The 27,294-nt window shown below is 36.6% G+C and overlaps 1 long non-coding RNA gene across 1 annotated transcript in view; it reads right to left on the bottom strand.

The window, feature by feature from the left end:
* LOC136844675 (uncharacterized) overlaps positions 1-26,366 on the bottom strand; it is a 93,531-nt gene extending 67,165 nt beyond the window's left edge. Inside the window, exons 1-2 of the long non-coding RNA XR_010854962.1 lie at positions 26,090-26,366; positions 25,359-25,406 (exon numbers count right to left, since the gene is read on the bottom strand). This is a non-coding gene — a long non-coding RNA (uncharacterized lncRNA). The remainder of the gene's footprint in view (positions 1-25,358; positions 25,407-26,089) is intronic.
* Positions 26,367-27,294: the final 928 nt, after the last annotated feature.

Genomic DNA, 27,294 nt, shown 5'->3' with positions numbered 1-27,294 from the left:
ACCTTCAGGAAGTATCGGAAATTAGAAGCCTGGAGACCAGACTAGACTTTATCTGTATTTGCTGTAGTAGCTGTATCTGTTGTTGCTGCTGTTGTTTTTTATTGTTGTTGCTCTTGTTGTTGTTATTGTTTTGCTTTTGTTTGTTGCTGTTTTTTTATTGTTGTTGCTTTTTTCATTGTTGTTGGTATTGTTTTTATTGCTGTTGCTCATGTTGTTGTTGTTGTTTCTGTTGTTGTTGTTATTGCCATTGTTGTTGTTGTTGTTGTTGTTGTTTCTGTTGTTGCTGTTATTGCCATGGTTGTTGCTGTTGTTATTGTTGTTGCTGTTGTTGTTATTATTGGCATTGTTGTTGCTGTTGTTGTTGTTTCTGTTGTTGTTGTTATTGCCATTGTTGTTGCTGTTGTTGTTTCTGTTGTTGTTGTTATTGCCATTGTTGTTTCTGTTGTTTCTGTTGTTGTTGTTATTGCTATTGTTGTTGCTGTTGTTTCTGTTGTTGTTATTGCATTGTTGTTGCTGTTGTTTCTGTTGTTGTTATTGCCATTGTTGTTGCTGTTGTTGCTGCTGTTGTTTTTTATCGTTGTTGCTCTTGTTGTTGTTTTTTATTGTTGTTGCTCCTGTTGTTGTTTTTGCTTTTGTTGTTGTTGTCATTGTTGCCGTTGTTGTTGTTGTCGTCAGGGACGAACCTCATTGGACGAGGGTCACGAGGGAACGAGGGTTAATAGGCAGAACGCTAATCGCACCAGACAGACGGATGGTCCCCGAATGGGAATTATGTCTCCGGGCGGCGTCTAGACAAAGCTTCAGGGAGGTGTTCCTCCATGGAAGCCTTGGGGGAGAAATTCAAGTACCCGGTCTCGCCCTTCATGAAGTCTTCCTTTCTCTTCTCACACACCAGAGCAGAATCTCCTTATTTTGGAGATTCTCTTATTACATGCTTTTATTTAACTCGATTTCTGCGTCTGTCTGTTTGGGTCAAAACTTGTAACTCAATTTTCGACCTGTTTCCCTTCGTCGGATGGACTTGAAATTTTGCATGGTTACTCAATCCCGGTGACAATACAACTTTACACGAGCAGCAGGTCAGCAGTGACCTCTAGTGACCCTACAGTGACCTCTCCCAGTATCTCAGGATTTGTATGAAACTCTTCGGATTTTTCATACCTTCTTTGACTCGGTAGAATAAGTTAATGACTCTACGGATTTTCCATACCTTCTTTGGCTGGACAGGATATTATGTTCAATTTCGTTAGCTACAATCATATACCGGTTATAATTTCTGTCAAAACTAAAAGTGTAGAATAAAAAAATGTAAACACGCAATAAAAAGTACAAAACATTATTTTGAGACACACCAGGATTTTCTTACAATTAATCATGCCTACAAAAATAAAAGCGTGAGCGCCAAACGTGGAAGGAAATGCTATAAGAAATTAAAATATATATATATTTCCTTTCTTGTGGCATTTCCTTCCATGTTTGGGGCCCACGCTTTTACTTTTGTAGACATGATCAATTGCAGGAAAATCCTGGTGTGTCTCAAAAATTATTTTTTACATTGCATTTTAATAAGAGCGTGTTTAAATTTTTTTTTTTTTTTAAGTTTAGGAGACCAAGACGGTGAAATTGTCCAGTATTTCTGAGGGTCGATGTCAGATGACTTACGTAAAGAAATTAAGTTTTTGCAGAGCTAGGATTCCTATCTCTCAAATAACAGGAAATTTTGCAAAAGCTCCCGAGAAGGGGAAAATTCCCTTAAACCTTGTTTGATCTTTGTATAAAAGAATGAAAAAGATGAGAAGGGGAAAATTTTAAAAACTAAGTCGAGGACCGTCGGTGTTCTTAATGGTAATGGTTTTATTTGCTTGTTATGCCTAGGCTGTTAGGTTAGGTCACGTAGCAAATATGTTCACACCCACTTTTTTTCAGAAAAAGTAAAACCCTGCTAAAGGGCATTTTTATTTTTTTAATATTTTGAGTAAAATTTAACATACCAGGAGCTGAGAAGGAACACTGGTACTAGATATTTTCGTTTTGGAGGTATCTTATATAGAGAAATAATTAAAAATAATATCATCTGAATGTCTCAAGATTTTAACACTCCGAAGGCCTGAAAATAATTACAGTATAGTTTAAAAACCTTGCTTCTTCTAAAGCCTAAATCCTTCTGACAATGTGCTGTATCAGAGTGTTGTCTTTCATCATATTGAAGGTGAAAAGTACGTCATCTTTCCTTAAGTGTTAAGATAAGATAGTTTTTGAAACTTTTCTTTTTTCACAAAATTACACAATTCATGCGCATGTGCATATGAACTACTGCAAACAAAAAAAAAGTTTTTTACCGATTTATAATTATAATTATAACATAACAGTACCACTACTGATTTACTTTAAGCCCCTCTTCGGAGTCTAAGTCACTCGTTTCAGCCGTCTCAATCATATCCTCTCTCCCCAAATTTGGACAATCGAAAGAACTAACCCATAATTTATCCCATATATATATGCGTGAAGCAATTCTAATAACTTAACTGAATGTAAACTGTAAGTGACAGTACTTTACATGGTAATATGCATCATTATATCCAGCATTCAACCCCATCTTATACGCCTGTCCTTAGTTGGATTAATATGAGTGTGAAAATCCTTCTCAGTGAGGAAGGTGGATTACGTACCTTCGTCTCTTCCATCCATAACCCATTCAAGTACAGGGGTTATGAAATGGAATGGAATATAACATTTAGGCCAGAGGCCAAGCGCTGGGACTTATGGGGTCATTCAGCGCTGAAAGGGAAATCGAGAAGGGGGAAAAAGGTTTGAAAGGTGTAACAGGAGGAAAACCTCACAGTTGCACTACGAAACAATTGTTAGGAGAGGGTGGAAAGTAAGATGGAAGGAAGAGAATAAGAAAGAAGGTATAGTAAAATGAATGGAAAGGGTTCCAGCTGGGAGCCAAAGGTACTCCTTAAGTAATGCTTACAGTGCACCGCGTGAGGAGCGCTGATGGCACTACGCGAGAAGGGATAATGTGATACAGATTGTATCTCCCGGAGTGAGAATTTAGAACAGGTTTCCCTGCGCTGTAACTCGATGTTCTCCTACAGGAAATTCGTTAGAATCTAACGAGGTAATGGGCTCGCTAATGTAACGTACATGTAGCGATGAAATGGACTGATAATGAATTTTGTCCTTCGCCCCCTCTCTCTCTCTCTCTCTCTCTCTCTCTCTCTCTCTCTCTCTCTCTCTCTCTCTCTTTTGGTCGAGTTCTTCTAACCTGTGCAAGAAAAATAAAAAAGATAAAAAAAATCTTTTACGTTCCTTAACTTTGTTATGAGTCGTTAATTTTTTTATCTCTAAGCATTTACAAAATTTTCGTATCATGATACGTTAACATAAGTGTAGTAATGTTGAGTAAATAAAAGGAAAAAGAATCAATGAATGTGAGAATGTTTTCGAAAAATGGAAATCGGCGACATCTGTAACATTTCAGGTAGAATGAGAAACAAGTAAAAAATGCGCCAAAGTTTCTTCGGCGCAATAGAGTTTTCTGTACAGCGTATAATCAAGGCCACCGAATATAGATCTACCTTTCGGTGGTCTCGGTAGAATGCTGTATGAGCAGCGGCCCATAAAACTTTAAACAACGGCCGGTGGTGGCCTATCCTATAGCGTTGCCAGAAGCACGATTATGGCTAACTTTAACCTTAAATAAAATAAAAGCCACTGAAGATAGAGGGCTGTAATTTGATATGTTTGATGATTGGAGGGTGAATGATCAACATACCAATTTGCAGCCCTCTAGCGTCAGGAGTTTCCAAGATCTGAGGGCGGACAGAAAAAGTGCGGACGGACAGACAAAGCCGGCACAATAGTTTTCTTTTCATAAAACTAAGATGAGTGAGTATGAAATTTGCATCAGTAACAGTAATGCAAGACAAAATACACCGATTAAATGCAGCCACGATGCAAAAGATTTTAATGTTTGTTATGTTTGCTAAGAGTTATGCTCTGGTTATCTGTTATTAAGTCACGCTGGTTCTGTTCCATAATTGGTTGGGTGACCAGCAGAAAATGTCTTACACCGGTGAAACACAAGCCCATTGAACTTCCGTGGGGCAGTGCCCTAGGCTAGCAACCTCATCCTAGATAAAATTGCTGATAAAACTCCAAGAGAAGAAGGTGAGGCGTGTAGATAGATAGATAGATAGATAGATAGATATCTTCTAAAATAAAACAATATCTTATCCAAGCTCTATCTTTAGCAAACAGCAAAAAACTTGAAGTTGAGATAAAAGCAAATGTTTATCCCACAGAGAAAAAATCTGCTTCGAAATAGCAATTTTACATCTTAAATACTCTCATTTTTTTTATCTGCCACATAACAAGCAAGTAAAAAATGAGCCGAAGTTTCTTCGGCGCAATCGAGTTTTCTGCTACAGCCGCTACAGCGTATAATCAAGGCCACCGAAAATAGCTTTCGTTAGGTAGTCTCGGTATAATGCTGTATGAGCCACGGCCCATGAAACTTTAACCACGTCCATGTGGTGGCCGGTACTATATCTTTGCCAGAGGCATGATCATGGCTAACTTTAACCTTAAATCAAATCAAAACTACTGAGGCTAGAGGGCTGCAATTTGGGATGTTTACTGATTGGAGGGTGGATGATCAGGCTGACAGAAAAAGTGCGGACAGAATAAAGTGCGGACAGACAAAGCCATCTCAATAGTTTCCTTTTACAGAAAACAGAAAGTGATTTTGCAGAGGCGGTGAATATTTACCAAGAAATCGGTAACCATATCTGCAAGCGATGAACATTTTACTGAAACGGAAAATATATATCAAAGAAAAAACAAACAAATTTTCTAGTGACGAATATTTATCTCAGGAGTGGTAATTATATACGCACGTGGTCAACATATTACAGAAACGGTAAGTATTTTTGCAGATAAATCGACGCTTTGCAAAATATACCTATGACACTTTTGCATATGCATTCAACGTATCTGGGAAAATATGGATCCTTTCCACAAAATCACCAGTTTGCTAAATCTTTAAACAATAATTCTCCTTGTTTACCTACATTTTTATCTATTTATTTTTTTTTTATTTTCTGATAACTGATCGTTTCTTTCTGTATTGCCTATTATCTCCTGTTACTTCTTCCCAATAAACGCCATCTTCTTTGGAAGTTTGAAATTCAAGTCAGTGGGCCCTGTGGGCTTGTTCCATATGAATAGGGTTCATCTTCATAATAATAATAATAATAATAATAATAATAATAATAATAATAATAATAATAATAATAATAGTAAAGTGTTATCGAGTCTCATACGCCCAACAGGGAATATTCATATACGCATTTGAGGACCAAAAATGCAGACTGTAAAGGATGAATTTCCTTTATTTTCTGAACCTGAAATTTTTCGTCTCTGCTCTGCATCGTAAAAAAAAAACTAGGTTTGCCAAAGGAAAAAATACCACCTTTACACAAACAACAACTTGGGTAAAAAAAAACCTTTCATACTGGAGGAAAAATTATTTTTCTTCCATTAGTTTTTGTAACTGTGCTGAGGAAGATGAAACAGCAATAATATCAAGGCTATAGAGAGAGAGAGAGAGAGAGAGAGAGAGAGAGAGAGAGAGAGAGAGAGATTATCAGTCTTCACTGATACTCAACATTTTTATTCTTGTACTGAGGAAGAAGAAACACCAATAATATCAAGGCCATAAAGAGAGAGAGAGAGAGAGAGAGAGAGAGAGAGAGAGAGAGAGAGAGAGAGAGAGATTACCAATCTTCACTGATACTCAAAAGTTTTTATTACTGTACTGAGGAAGAAGAAACAGCAATAATATCAAGGCTATAAAGAGAGAGAGAGAGAGAGAGAGAGAGAGAGAGAGAGAGAGAGAGAGAGAGAGAGAGAGAGAGAATTACCAATCTTCACCGATACTCAAAAGTTTTTCATCGCGTATTCATCATTATGAAATCTGAACGAGCAATTTTTCCAATTTCATCTTACAAGACTTACAAGATGAAACCTCATTTATGGCGTAGCATCTTCTCAGAGACAGGAAACCTGTTTTAGATTTTCTTTTAAAGAAATTAAATCTGTCTCATCGTACTATCCTTTTTACTAGAAGAATCAGAAGGAATTCTGTCATATTAATTTAAACGGGAAGCTCTAATCCCCGAGAGGGATTAATTAATGAGATGTAGAGACGCCTCATACCTACTAGTAAATCCCTGTCACACTGAATAACATTCAGTAAGGATATAGGATATTGCATCTTGGATAAATCCTGATTAGTCTTTTATTATGTCGGCTTCCTGAAAAAGGCAATAATTTGGAATACTTCAAAACAAACGACTGCCGTTCTCAGAATTGTGAAAAATGAATTCTTGTTGAGAATTAGATAGTCTGAGACTCCGCTCTCAGTCTAAGGAAACAGAATAAGTTCTTCGATGTCCGCCCTTTCTGAAGGTCTACATGAATAGTACTCGAACTGCTCCCCTAAAAACCCCCTCAACCACCCACCAGGAGAAAACATGACGTCACACCCCCGAAACAACAACACATTTCTTGCTGAGAATTAGACTGTCTGAGAATTTGCCCTCAGCCGAAGGAAATGAATAAGTTCTCTCAGACGTCCGTCCTTCCTGAAGATCTATAAATAGTACTCGAACTCCTTCCCTTGAGCCCCAATGACGTCACCTCCCCCGAAATAGCCTCGACGTCACCGAGAGACAACTCCTTTAGGGAACCACCTGTCTGGTGTAAGTCGCGCACGACCTTTAAAACTCTGTCCCTGATGATCGAGTCCAACGAGCATGTCTAAGATAGTGGTTCTCAACCAGGGGGCGGGGGCGACTTCTCCCCTAGGGGAAATTTCAGAGTTTCAGGGGGCCGGGGGGAATTCTGCCCTAAAATGGAAGATTGCAGTATCTGCAAAAATACAAAACTTAGAAAAATGGTAGATACTGTAGTTTTCCCCTTGCTTTACTACTGATTTTGCAGATACTGCATATGGGACCCCCTAAATAAAGCACTGAAGAATCATTCTGAAACTGCAGTAACTTGTGTATTAGTGTTTCACGAGCTTAATAGGTGGCATATATCTCAATTTAGAAATTTTGCAGATACTGCAGTTTTCCATTTTTGGGCAAAATTGTAACCAAGGATTTTTAGTCTTACATGCATATTCGGATTTTTAGTCTTACATGCATATTAGGATTTTTAGTCTTACATGCATATTGTTTGCAATGCACCTTTTCAGGCAGACAATTTTGGAAAGGATGGGGGAATGACATTCTGACATATAGTGAAAGGGTGCATGGGCCAAAAAAGGTTGAGTACCACTGGTCTACGACGATGTCAGCACCTACAGTAAGCAAGCGCAGACAAGGTCTGGTCACACGACCTCTCATTTGCGATACTTGCTTGACAGTGACCTTCATTCTGTCAACTGTTTCATCAAAAGCCCGTCAACAGTAAAATATATAAGATTCTTCTCTGCTGTTTTCGGATCCTTTTGTAAATAAAATGGCCGGAGACACTAAAGAAAAGTTAAAAGTTAAAGTTAAAGTCCTCCTGGGTCTCTGTAGGCTCATAGGGCAGGCGCTGATCTCCTGTTTCTTAGACCGACAGCCAGTGGGGGACATGTCCCAATGCCTATGATACGGGGCCAGTGTGTAGACTGTGGAAAATGATAGTGAAAGAGAATCGACAAATGCAGAACTAGATAAAATAGAAATCGTCGTCGTTTTAACTCGCTACTTCCCTTAATTCATCGAATAACAGTTCTATCTTTCGTTCCTCATTTCGTAAGAAATACGAAGAAACTAATAAACAAGCAGATTATACTGAAAATATAATCAAGTTGTCTAGACTGAAACGTTGCTTCATGTTTACAACATATTATACGTAAATATGATAAAGAATTCTGCATAAGTGAGACGTGTATCTAACAGAAAAATATATATTATATATATGACCATATTCCATGAATAAATGTATTCATATGAATCCCTTTTTTTTTTCCTTCTAGTGGTCATGACACCCACCTGACTAGTTTTAGGACTCGGGTTCGAATCTCGGGAGAGGCAGAACGGTTTGAGCAATCTTGTTGAATCCCATTGCGCCTCTGTTTGACTAGGCAATGAATTAAGTACTTGGTGTTACCCGACTGTGGTTGATCGTAGCTACAGTGAGAAAGGCATGGGGATACCATCCTCATCCCAAAATACTTGTTAAAAAACATAAAAATATAGAATCAAAGGGACACTGGGATAAGTTTGTTAATGGAGTTTGAAGTAGCACAAAATAAAGCTTAGGTTACAAGTTACTTTACTGAGCTGACTAATAACTATGATAATTATAATTGTACTTAGTAACATTGCCTTAATAATAATAATAATAATAATAATAATAATAATAATAATAATAATAATATAATAATAATAATCATCATCTCCTTTTCTATACCGTCCCCCACCGTTAATTTTCAACAACTGCATCACACCAATATTTATGTTGAATAAATAAATAACACTTAGCTCATAATGCTCGGGATATTAGCTGACGCAGATTCAAAGGCCTAATTGCGGATATTGTCAACAAAACCAATGGGTCCATATTGGAATATTCGGATATACTTTCAGTATTTGCATATTTGTTACACACAGTAGTAAATGTATACGGTTACACATGGCGTTTTGTTGTGTGGATAGAAAATTTTTTCATTTGCACCTTTGTTTGAATTATGAATAAATACATTAAGACGTAGACACACTACAAACCCAAGCACACTCACACATACATACATACATCTCTACATACACACACACATATATACATATATATTTACACATATATACCCCGAAAATCGTGTTGAAAATAACGCGAAAGCGCTTGGTACTCCTTTCTTTTATTTTTCCTTTGGCCTTAGCTGAATACATACATACATATATATGTATGTATATAAATATATATATATATATATATATATATATATATATATATATATATATATAATGTGTGTATAACATATATCGATATACATGTGTAAATATATAACATATGTATACATATGTGTATATATATATATATATATATATATATATATATATATATATATATGTGTGTGTGTGTGTGTGTGTGTGTGTGTGTGTGCCCACACACACACACACACACACACGTGTGTCCTGCAATCAAGCACAAACGCCCCCACAAAAAAAAAACACACACACGCGAATTTGTGTGCGCGCGTACAAGCACGGGTCTATTGATGTGTGTGTAAAGCCGTCGGAGGGTTAACCTCTTGCATGAAAGCGAACAACAAAATTATTAGGCTTGAAAAATTACAAGAGCTAAAAAAAAAAAAAAATTTTTTTAAATAGGGAGAAAAATCAACCATCTCAAATGTTCACATAGCACTTTCTGCATCGCCCTTCATTACGAAGGAAGGACAAAAGAGAATGAGTAAAAAAATATGTAAAATATTTCATCAGGGATGAAGCAGAGCAGGTCTAAAATAATGGAATATCTCCAGGCGACAGGAATTGAAAAAGTCAAAATAAAAAGCTCTTGTCGATAAAGGGCTGACTTTTTATTTCCTTCGGGGAGCCATTTTGGTGACATGGGGAAGCCCAAGTTTTTTATTAATAAAAAACATTAAATTCAGAGCCAAGAGCTTCGAAAACTACTTTGCTTTATTTCCTCAAATATTCATTAGACCCAAAACATGATTTTTTTCAGTATATTTTTCAAAATCATTTTACTGAAATGAAATTTAGAAATTAGAATTTTATCCTTTCCCAGAGTTTAACATAATGCCTGAACCGGTGAGGAAATTAACAAGCACAGCCTGATTCAGTTAATTTAATTTAGCAATTATTAGCATCAAAGAAATTAAAGTAGCACCTAGGGTCCTTCTTTCTGAAACAAACACAATTTTAATGGACATTAAAAAAAACCGAAGTTATTTTAATGTCTATTAATCCTCTAAGCATAATACCATCTCTGCAGAATTATCGGTCGAATATTGAAACTCTACTACAGTGAAGAGAGAAAAATTAGTTTTTAAAGCATTACGTCATCACGCAGCTTAAAGACGGTATCACGTGATGGCCAGCGAGGGCTCACACCCGCACTTAATTTCTGGGGTTCATAAATAAAGATACACTGAGCCAGTTATGGCCAGATTATGGCGTTATTCTTATTACAGAAGTCGGATCTTTCCTTGATAGTGACCCCCAAGGGTTTAAACCCGGTATGTATCCACCTTGGCGGCGTGTTTAGTACAAGCCCGCTGGGGATTACCGTAAGAACATAAGCAAAAGACTGTAAATATCATAAAGATAATGACCCCCAAGAAATATTAGTCCTAGATAACGACCCCCGAAAACCCTTGGGGGTCACTATCTAGGGCAGACCCAAGAAGTCAATAAGATCCTGGAAGAGAAGGTTGAGCAAGTAATCTTGAACAAGCGATTAAGGACTTTGTACTCACTCCTGGCTAACTTGGCCAAGCATCAAAACATAAGCAGTGAAAGTCAAAGAACTGACAATGAGGAAGTTACTGACCACATGCCAGATAATTTAAACTTGATGCTCTGGTGGTGGGGGGAGGTGGGGGGAGTGAACCTACCCCCGCAACCGCTGGAGCACCCCGTTTAAATGATCCAGCATGGGGTCAGTGAATTCCTCATTGTCAGTTCTTTGACTCTCATCGAATATGTTTTGCTGCTTGGCCAAGTTAGCCAGGAGTGAGAACATAGTCCCTAATTGCTTGTTCAAGATTGCTTGCTCAACCGTTTCCAGGATCGTCTTGATTTCTGTAATAAGGATAACGTCATAATCTGGCTTTAACTAGGTCGGTGTGTCATTGTTTATGAACCTCAGAAATTAAGTGCAGGTGCAATTCCTTGCTGGTCATCACGTGATACCGTCTTTAAGCTGCGTGATAACGTGATGCTTTAAAGACTAAATTTTCTCTTTTAACTGTAACAGACCTTCAATTTTCAACGGATAATTCTGCAGAGATCAGGCCTGATCAGCAATGATTCATACACCAAGAAAAACAATCCTTGAACTGGGGACAGTCATTCACCCTTCAAGCACCGTCCTCTCCAAGTTGGGGAAAAAGGCTTGTAGTATTTATGAGTATTTATGAGTATGTGTTCAAAAAAGCCCTTCCCTTAAGAGAGGCTGCCTGTATAGAAAAACGAAGCGATTGTCACTCCACATTCATCCTTCTACTGCTGAACAAAGGATTAATTCCCCATGCCGAGAACACCTATAACGTCAGCCGTCTGTGTTGGAACAAAACTCATCAGCATTGCGTCGAAACCACCTTTAAACCATTTCAACCTCTCCCAACTGACCTAACGAGTTTTCACTGTCTCTCTCCCTTTCGTCCTTCCTCTTAACTGTGAGGAGTCGGTTAATAATGAACAGGTTGTTGGAACGAAAGGTCATTAATATCTATGAAGTGCGAGAGTACTTTTAACAGAGTTGATTGACACAGTGGGGTAGGTACGGGGCCGGGGACCGGGGTGTGAGTTCGAGCTTGAAGATATCCCGTTTTCTATAAATACTCAATATTAGTAGAATTAATTCTGTCTGAAAATGAGTTGGAGTTAAACTCTAATGAGGAAATCCCGTTTTCTGTTATCCGTTTTCTGTGAATAGGCAACGTCAGCTGAATTGAAACTGCGTCTGAAAATTCCCTCATTGATTCAAGCACGGGCAATTAAAATGATTCGTCGAACCTATTAATTCGTTAATGAGCAGAACCATCTGTGACATGTACCGTAATGGCACTCGGAGATCAAATGACGGTCGGAGGCTCTTGGATTCGCCGCCGCATTTCCCGAAATAAAAAAAAAAATGGGGTTCGATGCCAATTCAGTTTCGAGTGGATGGTCACCTAACGTATGAAGTCTCTCTTCGCAGCTGTTTTTGTTTGAAAGGCTGAGATGAATCACTGACACTTACTTTGTTGGCTTTGGGGTCTATTAATGACCCACTGCCGCTTGCACAAGAATGATAAGGTGTTTTCAAATTCACCTAGGATTATATCGGCGGCATCACTATACGAATTTCCAAGGCAGAGTTCTTGGCAAATCAAAATTGTGTCGGCTTTCCACAGAGCTCAAAAGTGAAGGTCGATAATTGCATATACATTCTAGTAGGATTTCAAAGTGTCGTTTCCCTTACCTAGTGAATTTCAGCACAAGAAACTCTAGGTACTCTTGTTTCCATGTTTTCATAATCTGTGAATACTTTGTCATCATCGTACTGCCCTAAAATGGGTTCGGTTCACAACTGAGATGAACAAATTTGGATGTGGACTGTTGTGCTGCCGTAAGAGTGCACTAAGTCACCAGAACTTAATTCACTGGAGTTGTGGTGGGTCATACCCAAAATAAAAGTAGAGCATTGGGCTGGCGACTCTTTCTAAAAGAAATATTTAGAACCGAATGGGTGATATGTCTCGGAAACCAGCTTTTCTTAAAGAGAGCGCCTATGTATAAACATACATACATACATACGCATATACAGTATATATGTGTATGTATACATATACATGTGTATATATGTATATATACTGTATATATATACATACACATATTTATATATACATACATATGAATATATGATGTATGTATACACATGTATAAGTATACATGCACATATACAGTATGTATGAATGTATGTATATTCCTTTTCGTGGCTTGATACATATTTTACTCTTATTAAGTAAGTTGTATACAAAAACACATACACACGCTCATGCGCCTCACTTTACACACGTTATTTCTCTGACTGACTTATACCAGTATACAATCTTTGAACATGTGCGCACGCGCTAGCTCGTCCGTGAGCGTATGCCTCGAATGGCCTCACAGCCCATAGACTGCAATTTTCAGTATTTGCATAAACAATATTTAACCCTAACAACGCCTCGTAAATATTTGTGCGAGCAATATTAGCTGATACGGATTCAAAGGCCTTTTTTTACAAATAATAATGTCAATTAAAGCTATGGGTTAATATTCAGATATTCGGGAATAAATTCTGTATTAATACAATTAGGCTATAACTTTCATGCTCGAAGCGTAACTGTTTATTTATAAATAATCTCTGCCATATATACACATATATATACACATTTATATATGTATATATATTTATACATGCATGCACAAATGAAAATAGACAAAATCCACGAAGGAAAGAGAAAGAATGAAGTGCTGCGAGGCCTTTCGAGTTGTCATCCTTTACTTAGCCTGCCAAGTAAAGGACGACAAGTCGAAAGGCCTCGCAGCACTCCATTGTTTCTCTTTCCTTCGTGGATTTTTTCTTTATTTATATATTCATCACGCTCCATACTCTTGTGATTCAGTTATACATGTACATATGTGGATAATGTATGAATATATATACATACATTATACACATATGTACATGTATGTATAAATACACACATTATATATATATATATATATATATATATATATATATATATATATATATATATATATATATATGCATGTATATGTATATGTATGTGTGTGTGTCAAAGGCGCTGATGAGAAGAAAAATTAAGACCCTAACCACAATACAACACAATTCTCAATAGTTATAACTAAGAACTAACTAATAAAGAAAGGGTAATAATGCAAATTAAATCAGTTCAACAACGCAACGAAAATAAAATCCCACACAACATCCAACGAAATATAAGAATGAGAAAAATAACAAAATCCAATTGGTTGTAGCGCAAGTCGAATTGCACCAATAACAACCATTAATACAACAATTAATAAAACACTGAAAGATTTATAAGTCCCACCTCCTTCATCTTTAGCAACAATGAGCAATAACAACGTATCACTAAAAAAAAATGGTACAGAAAAAACAAAAGACGAAATAAATAAAGTTTGAAGGAAGTTGTAACTATCATGTTTCCAGCCAGGTTTCGTTTTCTATGGTTTATGTTCTTGCAGGGTACGTTAATGAATATGAATACTTGCCATTGAAATGGATATAGGTTATATGAATACTTTTTTTTTTTTTACATATATAAGGTACATTGGTATTTATTGTTTTGTAGGTATGTGAGTATTTAGTGCTTAAATGATTTGGGGATACGGGTATTTAGTTTCTATATTTGTAACGTATGTGAATATTTAAGATTTATATATTCCTTAATATTCCAGTTTTCTATCAATTTCAGATGATCCGTTTTCTATGAAAGGAGAAAACCTACTGAGAATTGCATTTCTCGTAAAGAAGTTCACAATAAATAATAAGACTACAGGAGTAAACATTACCAGTGTAGAGAAACAAGCCATGAAAGCACGCCTAATCAAGAAATGCAAAGAAAAAAATACCTTGATATGAAAGCACAATGCAAGCACAACTAATTAAGAAATGCTAAGAAAAACAATACTCTGATATGAAAGCACAGGAAAGCACAACTGATTAAGAAATTGAAAGAAAACAATGCGTTAATATGAAAGCACGGGAAACCACATCTTATTAAGAAATGCAAAGAATACAATGCTGTGACATGAAAGCACAGGAAAGCACAAGTAATTAAGGTACGTAAAGAAAATGATACGTTTATATGAAAGCACAGAAAAGCAAAGCTAGTTAAGAAATGCAAAGAAAACAATACATAAGAAAGCACAGGAAGGCATTCCTAATTAAGAAATGCAAAGAATACAATACGTTGATATGAAAGCACAAAGAAAGCACAATTAATTAAAAAATGCAAAGCAAACATCACGATTTATGTTGGCATGCAAGCACAGGAAACAATATTCCATAACGATTAGAGTCAAATGGGAAAAAAGTGGTCTATGGAACGATCTCTCATCTAAAACCAGTTGTTTCGCAGACAAGAATTTATGGCAGCGGTAAACTCCATTACTGGAACCGAGCAATGCCTTGAAATAGTGCCGCATACGTCATATCCGGTCAGTAATGAGATCCGCTAAAAATAGGTAACAGTCAGTGCCTACTGACGCTTTTGTTTTATGATGCTGGAAGCGGAGGAATAACTTTGAAACTAGGTCAGAATTAAATAAAAAAAATTTTGTTTTCCAAAAATATGAAGGATGTTCAAAAGCTTCATCGGACCATACATTGATTTCTCTGTTTATACATTCACAAAAATATATTGTGCTGTGCTGGAACATTAAATTAAGAAGACTGAACAGAACAGAATGAAGAATTTAGGCCAAAGGCCAAGCGCTGGGACCCATGATCTAAAGAATTCCTTAAACCTTGCTGGGATCTATGAGGTCATTCACGCTCAAACGGAAACTGACAGTAAGAAGGTTTGAAAGTGTAACAGGAGGGAAACCTCGCAGTTGCACTATGAATCAATTGTTAGGAGAGGGTGGAAAGTAAGATGAAAGAAAGATAAAATGAACGGAAGTACAGTAAAAGGAATGAAAAGGTTACAGCTAGGGGCCGAAGGGACGTTGCAAAGCACCTTAAGTAATGCCTACAGTGCACCGCATGAGGTGCACTGACGGCACTACCCCCTATGGGGTTAAGAAGGTGATATCACACGAGAAAAATGAGAACTTAATCAGAATTTTCACGTCTAAAATATACCTAAAAGTAAATGGCGTATTACAGATGAGCATCACCAGTCCTCATCTAACAACATAGCATCAGGAACACTTTTCAATGATTTCAACGAAATTATCAAAAATTAATCAGTGGAAATATGTCAAAGCTAAACGTTGACATTTTTTATTTTATATATCATCGAAAATATTTTTGGTTTAAATTCGGGAACAGCGCGAAATTAATAAAAAGTCAGACATTCATAGCAAAGGTATTAGCAATAATTAATTCATAATCACAAACATACCATTTGCAATGTGTATTAGCAATAATTAATTCATATCATAAGCATACCACTTGCAATGTGTAAGTACAGTCGCCCATAAAAATAAAGCAAATAAAGCATCAGATGGAGAGGCTCGACACGCACCCATGTGTGTAATAAAAATAAACATCTGAACATCTGACCAGTTAAATGTTTAGATAAATATTTATTATAAAGTAACTGTTTGTCGATTATTTCCATCACATTCAATCAGAAGGGGTAGTTCGAATGAAATACTATCAGTTGGGTCATTAGCGGTATGCAAGGCGTTTAATATGCTCAGGTGAAACCTCAGGTACTTGTCACTTACTTTGTGACCTGTATGAGACAGTTGGTAGCGACCTTGCCTTTAATCTGAGAATCCTGGGTTCAATCCAGATGTGCGTTAGACATTTATTGACAAAATGTTAGTTGTCGACGATAGATCAATCCTTTTCCGTTGAGATGACGCTGTGATCTACAAACACACGTAACAGTCTTTAACAATGTACGCTGCCTGCACTAAGTACATACAGTAATACACAAAAATCAACAATATCAAATGCTATGAGCGTTTGTAGAATGAGACTGGAGGTGAACTACGAAGTATGTGGGGCCAAAGAAGGCAGTAGGATCACTACAGAAAGTGAGATATTAAGAAGAGAAGCACAAATCTGAACATGTTAAGGGAAGAGGTCAATTCCACTCTGCTGAATTTATGTTTGAATTCTAGACAGTGGAAAATGAGTAAAAAAGAAAATGGAGAGATTTGACATGGATCATCTACGAAGAGTATAGAACTGAATTGAACATAGAATTTAGGGCAACAGCCCAGCACTGGACCCTATGAGGGCATTCAGCGCTGAAACAGAAATTGACAGTCAAAAGTTCTGAGCGGTGTAACAGGAGGAAAACCTCCCACTTACACTATGAATCAACTGTTAGGGGAGGGTAGAAAGTAAGATGGAAGAAAGCGAATATGAAAGGAGGTACAGGAAAAGGAACGAAAGGGGTTGCAGCTAGGGGGCGAAGGGGCGCTACAAAGAACCTTAAGTAATGCCCACAGTGCAATCGCATGAGGTGCAGTGACGGCACTAACCCCCTACGGGAGCGAGTAGAGTATAAAGAATAAACAATTACGAATTTTGACTCTCAGAGATGTGTTTAGAGGAAGAAATGCAGATCACTGAATAATTCCTGAAGATCTTACAGATGGTTTCGTCAAGTAGTCAGAATGGAAGACGTGTTGACAAAAACAAATCTGATTTAGCGCTGTTTGGAAAGAGGATCTAAAGTGTTCTAAGAAATGGATTATAAGAATAATAGGACCTTAATTTGCAAAAGTGCAGAAGTAAAAGCAGGAATGACTGATGCAGTAACTGAGAGGGGACTCGACACACAGCTAATGAGCCATTAATAATCATTTACGGGAAATAATAATAAAAATAGTAAAGAAATCAACATTGATGAATGTATTACATATATTTTTAAATTTATATTTACACTTATATCCGTGTGATTTTCTTCACCATTTCAGTGTCTCGTGTGATAACGGGATTTTCATAAATAATAATAATAATAATAATAATAATAATAATAATAATAATAATAATAATAATAATAATAATAATAATAATAATAATAATAATAATGAAGAGCATGTCCAAAATTATCGTCATTATCTTTACTTATTCTATGCTTCCCCTTCTCATTCATCATCTATCATCCATATCGCTCACGATCACCACTACCCATCATCCACGTCACCCACGATCATCAACCGTTCCTCATCCTCATCGCCCATTCATCCAGATGGAATCCGAATCAATCCAGAGAATCTCTTTATTTCCCGAAAAGTGTTTCCGAAGCCGACGAAGTGTTGAGGGCAAATCCCATTTGAGGGTTAACTTTCGCAGAAGCACTTTGGGAATTTCCGGGGCCCTGTAACCCCCCGAGGATTTTTCTTTTGGGGGGCCAACTTTTAAACTATGCGTGGGTGGGGTTTGTCATCCCGCAGGAGAGAGAGAGAGAGAGAGTTATTACTCATGATTTGTTCTTCCATTTTTCCATTTCTCCTTTCTTCCAAAAGGTCCAACTTGAAATCCCAACCTTTTTTTATCAGTCTAGCTTCTATGGTAAAGAGGCTAGAGAGAGAGAGAGAGAGAGAGAGAGAGAGAAAGAGAACTATTATGAATGTCTCTGTTATTAGTTACGTGTAAGTCACAACACTTCTCGTCCTCATTAAATTGATTACTAACGATATACACACATACACACTATGTATGTATGTATATATATATATATATATATATATATATATATATATATATGTATATATATATATATATATATATATATATATATATATATATATATATATATATGTATATAATATATATATATATATATATATATATATATATATATATATTCATATATAATATATATGTATATATACATACCATATAATTCGGAAGATTTTCATCGCATCATTTTTTCGTTTTTGCCGGAGTATACAAGTTCACTGAACCGCAAACCTTTCATATAACAAAAAAGGTTTCGTAATATCACTAACTGCATTTTAATTCCCTATAGAACGTAAATAAACAACGTATGCCAAACAAAGCCATTATATAGTTTAGTAGACGAATATCATTACGAAACAAAGTCCCGTATTCAGTCTGTGAAGATTATAAGGGGATTATGTCAATAACATCACAATAGCTATTGTGTATAGGATTTTATTTCATTTTTTCTTTTTCTTCATGAAACTACAAATCTCTAATATAATAGAACAGCTTTAGTTGAATAGCTGAATATTGAATTTAGGCCAAAGGTCAAGCACTGGGACCTATGAGGTCATTCAGTGCTGAAACGGGAACTGAGAGTAAAAGGTCTGACAGGTGTAACAGGAGGAAAACCTCGCAGCTGCACTACGACTCGATTGTTAGGAGAGGTTGGACAGTCAGATGGAAGATAGAATATATGAACGGAGGCACAGTAAAAGGAACGGAAGGGGTTACAGTTAGGGGCCGAAGTCACGCTGCAAAAACCCTTACGCAATGCCTACTGTGCATCGCATGAGGCGCACTGACGGCACTGCCAACCTGCGGCGAGAACAGTTTTTTGGTCACTGGAGGAGGCAGCGGACACGTGCTCTTAAATATTCACAAAATATACGAAGTTGCGCTACTCTCAGAGAGTATTTTCCTTTCCTAAATATTCACACACCGTAAGGACATGCGCAACCCACATAACATAGTCTCTTTTAGATATTCACAAGATATGCGAATATATGCACCGCATATATTCCGGCTCGGATTGGCACAAAATATACGCAACTCCGTGAATATTTCCCCTTAGATACACACGAAATATACACAACACCAGAAAATAAGATTTTCACTCGGTTATAATTAAATATTCGAATATGAACACCCAGATAACTATTTCTCCTAAATATTCATAAGATATACGATGCTGAATATTTTTCATTAATATATACTGCATATATGTATAAAGATAGCATGCAGGGAATATTTACTCCTGAATAAAATAAGTAAAATACGTAAAATAAGCGAATACAAACACCCGCAGAATATGTAATAATAAATATATTCTATATATCTAAATATACGCATCTCTTCCAGAATATTTTCTAATAAAAATACGCAACGTATCTGGCCATTCGTAACTCCTGCAGAATATTTCAAGTCAAACAAACACAAACTATACAAACATACACAATACTCATTTAGTCTCGAGATAAAAAATCAAGTTAAAACATTTGTGACAATGTAGCAAAATCTTGAATAGACAGACAAAAAAAAAAAAAAAAGAAAAACAGATAATAAGCCTCGCGCAAACAGAATGGGTAACAGACAGACTAACAAACAGACGCAGACAGTCATTTCTTAGATGAATGCATTTTCGTACTTACTTTAATTACGCCGTAGTCGTGACAAAGAGGTGGGGGGGGGTGTTGGAGGGGGCCTGGAGTGGGGGGTTGGAATTTGAGGGCTTAATTCTATCTGGACAAAAAAAGATAAATAAAAACACATTACCATAAGAGACTAAGAACAATTAAGATTTGAGAACAGAAGAAGAGTGAGTCATTTTGAATATATTAATATCTCATCTGCTTTAGACAAATTTAAGCTAGTTTGCTATGCTTGTACACACACACATATATATTTAAACATATTATAAAAACATATGTATATATACATATATACATACATATATATATATATATATATATATATATATATATAATCTTCAGGTCAACAGACCGTTGACCTGATATCCAAATCTAGAGTAATCTCGAAGTTAACCATGAAAAACTTGAATTATAACCAAAGCGAATGAAATTACTACATTTCTATGCACTGGGGGAAAAGGAAGCAGGAAAGAGTTGAAGATGTTTATCAATAAATAACCACTCTGGACTGGCCTTCAATTACTCAGCCTCGCTCTGACTGGTGTAAAATGAAGAATGAACAGGTAAGAAATGCGCAGAAGTTTCTTCTGCGCAGTCGAGTTTTCTGTACAGCTTATAATCAAGGCCACCGAAAATAGATCTATCTTTCGGTGGTTTCAGTATAATGCTGTATGAGCCGCGACCCATGAATTTTAACCACAGCCCGGTGTTGGCCTGTCCTATATCGTTTCCAGAAGCACGATTATTGCTAACTTTAACCTTAAATGAAAAAAAAAGTACTGAGGCTAGAGGGCTCTAATTTGGTATGTTTGATGAATGGAGGGTGGATGATCAACATACCAATTTGTAGTCCTCTAGCCTCAGTAGGTTTTAAGATCTGACGGCGGGCAGAAAAAAGTGCGGACGGACAGACAAAGCCGGCACAATAGTTTTCTTTTACAGAAAACTGAAAAGGAGTTTCAGCCAAGAAGGAAGCTGGCATTACAAGTGCATTGATAAAGTTGGAAAAAAATTAATTTTTTTACCATAAAAGCCCTTTGTATGAGTAAGGTTAAGAATAAATATAATTAAAATTCTTTTAACCCTTTCCTTGTAATGATGCTGGTTCCTGAGAACAAACCATAACAATCCCAATCACTTTGTACCATCAATAACGAATCATGGATGAACCTCCTATGAGGTAAAACTTCCGCAACATGAGCCTCTTAATACAGCTACACGGAAGGCTCTTCAGTAGTTTGTCAAACCCTACTACAAACGACTGAGCTATTTACTTCTATTTTGCACGCACTCTCGCTCTTCCTGGATATTAAGAGAGAGAGAGAGAGAGAGAGAGAGAGAGAGAGAGAGAGAGAGAGAGAGAGAGAGAGAGAGAGAGACGATCTTTGCAATGACCATTATCTATAGTTTTTTACAATTTTAATGCAAAGAACAATAAAAAATCAGCGGTAGAAATAATAAAACGAAACCACTTTGATAAATCACTAAACATTGCATCTGATTCTCCCTTCGCTTAAAACGAAAGAGAGAGAGAGAGAGAGAGAGAGAGAGAGAGAGAGACTTACTCTTCTCCTCCACTCGCTACTCGCACAACGTGACAACCCGCCAATTCTCTGACAATTTCGTACCGAAAGTTGTCAATCAAAATTCCTACTTTTCCGAAAGAGACGAGCAATCAGCGGGGGATTTCTGGCCTCATTTATTACCAGGCAGCTTCGGCTACTCAGCTTCAAATCAAAGCTCACCCAGATCTCTATAGAAAAAGGAGGAAAGAGCCTTTGCAAATGTAAAGTCTGATGTTACGTTACAACTTTTGATTTCCTATAGACAGGGGAATAATTCAGTAATATCAGTTAGATCCCTGAATATCCCTGTCTCCCTACTCTGGAAGTTCCTCATTGGGCCGGTTGGTAACGTTCTTGGCTAGCACTCTGCTGGGCCCGCGTTCGATTCTCCGACCGGCCAATGAAGAATTAGAGAAAATTTACTTCTGGTGATAGAAATTCATTTCTCGCTGTAATGTGGTTCGGATTCCACATTAAACTGTAGATCCCGTTGCTAGGTAGCCAATTGGTTCTTAGCCACGTAAAATAAATCTAATCCTTCGGGTCAGCTCTAGGAGAGCTGTTAATCAGCTCAGTGGTCTGGTTAAATTAAGGTATACTTAACTTTTTTTTCCCTACTCTGCATATTACTCTTTTTACATTTTGGAAGATATAAATGTAACTTTTAAAAAGAGTGGGCCATCTTAGAAGCGGATTGCATAGGCTTGGTGGAGGCTTACGGCCTCTGAACGCTCTTAATTCAAAGAAAATTATACGACTGATTTCTGATGAACGATGGAAAGTCTCCATATGCTTTGAAGAACCTTTGTGAAACGCTCATAATCGTCAAATATAATAAAACTGCTAGAACCGAGATCCAAGAAGAACAAATTCTATGAAAATTATCAAGCCTAGGAACTTGTAATGCGGGAAATACGTGCACTCACACACAGGTGTACACATGTACACAGAAACATACAAGCAGACGCATAGACGTATAATCCCGTGTCTGTGTGCAGTATACATGTGTGTGTACTACTTTAATACTTTAATTATATATATATATATATATATATATATATATATATATATATATATATATACATACGTGTGTCTGTGTGCAGTGCACATGTGTGTGTACTACTTTAACACACACACACATATACATATATATATATATATATATATATATATATATATATATATATATATATATATATATATATATATATATATATATATATATATATATATATATAAATTTATATATGTTATATATATGAATAGATATAAACAATATATATGTACACATATATGTACAGTATATATACATATGTATACGAATATGCACACTTGAAACCGCCTCGCCCATATTAAAACACTCACCTCCATCCCATCTAGCTATAAGTCCCCACACAACCCTTCCCACCCCCCCCCCCACCCCGACCCCTTCCCCACCCCTCCCCAAGTCATCACCGCCATTAAATCCAATAACACCACTTTTAGAGATCCGCCCCATACATTCTGTCCTTTTCCTTCGCCATCCCATTCTTTCCCATAGAAACAACCCCTTAGGAAAGGATGGAAGGGGGATTTCCCATCCCATCTCCATTGATTGTCTCCAATAACAGGCGCTTTCCAACCAATCTTTCTCGCGGGTATCATGGCGAGGGAAAAATCCTCGGGGGACAATTGCTTTTGCTGGGACTGAGAGAGAGAGAGAGAGAGAGAGAGAGAGAGAGAGAGAGAGAGAGAGAGAGAGAGAGAGAGAGAGAGAGAGAGAGAGAGAGAGAGAGAGAGAGAGAGAGAAAGCGGGCGAATTAATTGTGAGGAAATATTAAATGAGAGACAGACTTAATTGTGAGAAACTATCAAATGAGAGAGAGAGAGAGAGAGAGAGAGAGAGAGAGAGAGAGAGAGAGAGAGGGGGGGTAATTAATTGTGAGAAACTATGAAATGAGAGAGAGAGAGAGAGAGAGAGAGAGAGGGAGAGAGAGAGAGAGAGAGAGGAATTAACTGTGAGAAAATATCAAATGAGAGAGAGAGAGAGAGAGAGAGAGAGAGAGAGAGAGAGAGAGAGAGAGAGAGAGAGAGAGAGAGAGATTAATTTCGAGGAAATATCGAGAGAGAGAGTTATTAACTGCGAGAAAATAAAAAATAAGACGACGAGCTAGTGAAATATATCAAATGGTGAGAAAAAAATCTCGGTAACCTGAAGAGAATTAATACCAAAAGAAACATAAAGAAGAATGACAAATATAAGACGGAGATGCCGGAAGTTGAAAACACGAAGAAGATATTGTCAGACGAAAATTAATAGTTATAAATTACATTTGAAAAATATCTAACATTTTCTGACAATACTTAAGACAGACTATAGAACTTAGGCCAAAGGCCAAGCACTGGGACCTATGAGGTCATTCAGGGCTGAAACGGAAATTGACAGTAAGAAGGTTTGCAAGATGTAACAGGAGGAAAACCTCGCAGTTGCACTATGAATCAATTATTAGGAGATGGTTGAAAGTAAGATGGAAGAGAAAATATGGAAGGAGGTACAGTAAAAGGAACAAAAGGGGTTGCAGCGAGAGGCCAAAGGCGGGGTACAAAGAATCTTAAGTAACGCCTACAGTGCACCGCATGAGGTGCACTAACAGTCCCACCCCCTACGGAAGACGGATGACAATACTTAAGGAAATGACAATTAACTCAACTGATCAGTGTATTGTGGTGGGGGTTGGCTGGGGAAGTGACTATCAACGAGTGTTTAGAATTTGGGCGAGATTTGGACCTGCATAAAGGACCTTTTGAGTGGGTTGGTGGGTGGGTTTCCTGGGGATGAGCGAGGTGGGTTGCAAGGTATTTTGCAGACAGACAGTGACAATTACAATTTCCCTCCTCCCACACTGGCTTTTATACGGATTTGGTAGCATTAAAAAGAAATTTGGAATAACCTAACAACACCCGAACCAGCACTTCTGTGATGGGCTGTTATCTTCTCGGCCCGCCCCCATTTTTTAAAAACTATTCATGAGAAAACTACCCTTTCATTTTACATTTTAACGTTAGCACTGATGAGTTACACCGTTCAGGTGTTCGAAAGTCTTGTTTATTTTACATAGTAATATATTTTTTACTATATAATTGTGGATTTTTATTACATTAAAAAGAAAATTGTCAACCAATAACGCTAGACTGTTGTTATAAAAATAAATATAACCAACAAGTGGAATACAATTGTATCTAAACGTCAATTCAATGTGTATATATCTATACACAAACTGTATATATATATATATATATATATATATATATATATATATATATATATATATATATATATATATATATATATAGTATATATATATATATATATGTATATGTATATACTGTATATATATACACACGTGTGTGCATGTACAAAGTTTACGAAAAATTCTTTGTTAATTTTCCGGATTCTCTCTCAATGTCAATTTTCACGAAAGGACAAACACAGTACGTAGTTTACACAATTTAAGGAATTTTCATAGTTCTATCAAAAAGTCCATTAAAAAAAAATCGTTTTAATAGAACTTCAGGCGAAATTTCACGCATCGAAACGCGTCATTTACAATTGCTGAATTATCGACAGATAATTTGAACTTATCAGCCGATGGAAAAAATACACTTCTAACATACTCATACGTATATATATATATATATATATATATATATATATATATATATATATATATATATATATATATATATATATATATATACCTAATAAATGAATAATACACAACTTTACCTTCCCACTCTAAAAAAATAACGTTTTACCTAATTTCACTGCATAAGGAATGAATGAAGGAAAAAAGAACGCAAATAAATGAGAAACCGAATGAATACATAGGCCATCCCTCACTATACCTTCTCGCGCAATCACGAAATAATAATTGACCTACTGACCTATCCAGTGAATGAAATTGTTAATTATGATAATTTCTGTACTCACCAATTTGGATCAGCGGTAGACGTTCAAACACAAAATGACATTTGGCCCCTGCAAATGGAAACGAGCTGAGTATTCCTATTACGAAGATCCTATTTTACATAAATCAGTTAATTAATTGGTCCATTTCTATATAAAAGGAAAAAAATTAATTATATTATTGCGATGCTAATTTACATAAATCTGTCATTTAATTTGTCAAATCGTCTATATAGTGATATATGTTATTCGTGGCATTAGATAAAAATAAAAAAAACTGGTCTATTACGTAATTGATGTTTGCTAACTGTTCCCTCATTGGACTTGAAATGCGATGAATAAATAATCTTGGTAAACAGTGGTAAGATTGAGCATTATCTAATGGGACGAACCATTAGAAGTATTTTATCTACTGTTAAAACTTGTACCGAATGCATTACGATAATGAAAACAAACAAATATATCACATGAACTCCATCATTTCGTAGCGTATGTCATTACTTTATTAACAGTTGCTAAGATACATTACGTAATAACGTAAGAATAAAATTCGTGGATCGATTATTTAAAAAGCGTCACTTCTAGATACTGATTAAAACAGAATCGATGAAACATGAGACTAGGCTTTCAACTTGGTCAATTTAATAACCGTTATGATTGATATAATACTCTAAAAGCCAAAGCAGCACGCTAACCATCAGAAATTTGACATAAATTCGGTTGTTGTAACCAAAAAACACACGCACAAATCTTACCTTTAAAGTAAACATTATCCAGTGTTATCAGTAAAGTTAATGGTGAATTATGCTTCTACTCAGTACAGGTAATTATGAGCAGCGCACAGTCAACAAACAGTCAACAAACCAAGGCGATTTCCAATAGAACGCAACCACGAACGGCCCCGGCACCTGATACGGTGCTTCATCCTCAATCTAATTCACACGAATAAGTGAAAAACAACGCTTCTGTAGATAACAATCGGCTGGCTTTCGTAGACGGCTGTTCCAAATGAATCCCTCTTTTTAGCCAAGGACAACGGAGCCCACTGATTGCCAGTAGTACATAAACACTCCGGTACTTTATTTTTCTTTACTAACGGCTGCCTTTCTGGGGCTACGTTACGTTATACTTAAAAAATATTTTTAGGCGCAAACGGTCTTGCACCGAAACATCGCCAATACCTTAATCTTCGGTCGGTTTAAGAGAGCTCCCGATGTAGCAACGTTGTTGGAGCTCCGGTTTAACCTTTAACGGTTGACTGACCTTTCAGGGTGGCTACGAAGTTTATCTTACAAATCCAAGGATCTCATCTTGTAAAACTAGCATCCATGAAATATGAATTTGGGCTTTATAACAAGGCCATAAACAATGATTGGTCTTTAGTCTTTATAAACAACCATACTAAATATCAACATTCCTACTTTATTTTCAGAGATTCACAAACATTTTTATTATGCCTCGTGTCACCTTTAATTATTCGTAAATACCACATTTGGAGCGAGGACAACTGTAATATCATTTCAGTAACTAAATCAGTGACAGGATGATCAGAAAACGTAAACAAAACAAAGAAAAATCGTTGCCAAAAGCTTCTAGAAATATTAATTTTGACATAGATTCCTCTACATTCCTGTCATTTTCCTTTACAAATTAACAAAACAACCATGACTATCGTAGAAAAAAAGTTTGTTCAACGTTGCAACGATGGTCTTCAATAAATAAGCCAACGAAATAGAAGTAAATGGAAAAGTAACGCTAGGAATGCCATCTTCCAGCGAGAATAAGTTGTACCCGGAACAGGGAATTATCGTACCTTGCATCCAGCTGTCATCCTATTGGTCCATTTAAATGCAAACTCTGAGAGAGAGAATTGTTTACAACAAATACCGCCAGTACAGGCCCTCAGTACAAGAGAAACTTCATATTTTAATAGGGAAATGAACACACTGTTATTTTTCAC

Source organism: Macrobrachium rosenbergii, chromosome 13 (assembly GCF_040412425.1).
Source record: "Macrobrachium rosenbergii isolate ZJJX-2024 chromosome 13, ASM4041242v1, whole genome shotgun sequence".
Classification (NCBI taxonomy): Eukaryota; Metazoa; Arthropoda; class Malacostraca; order Decapoda; family Palaemonidae; genus Macrobrachium; species Macrobrachium rosenbergii.
Note: the sequence above shows the minus strand (reverse complement) of the source record. Positions and strands in the feature narration are given on the sequence as shown.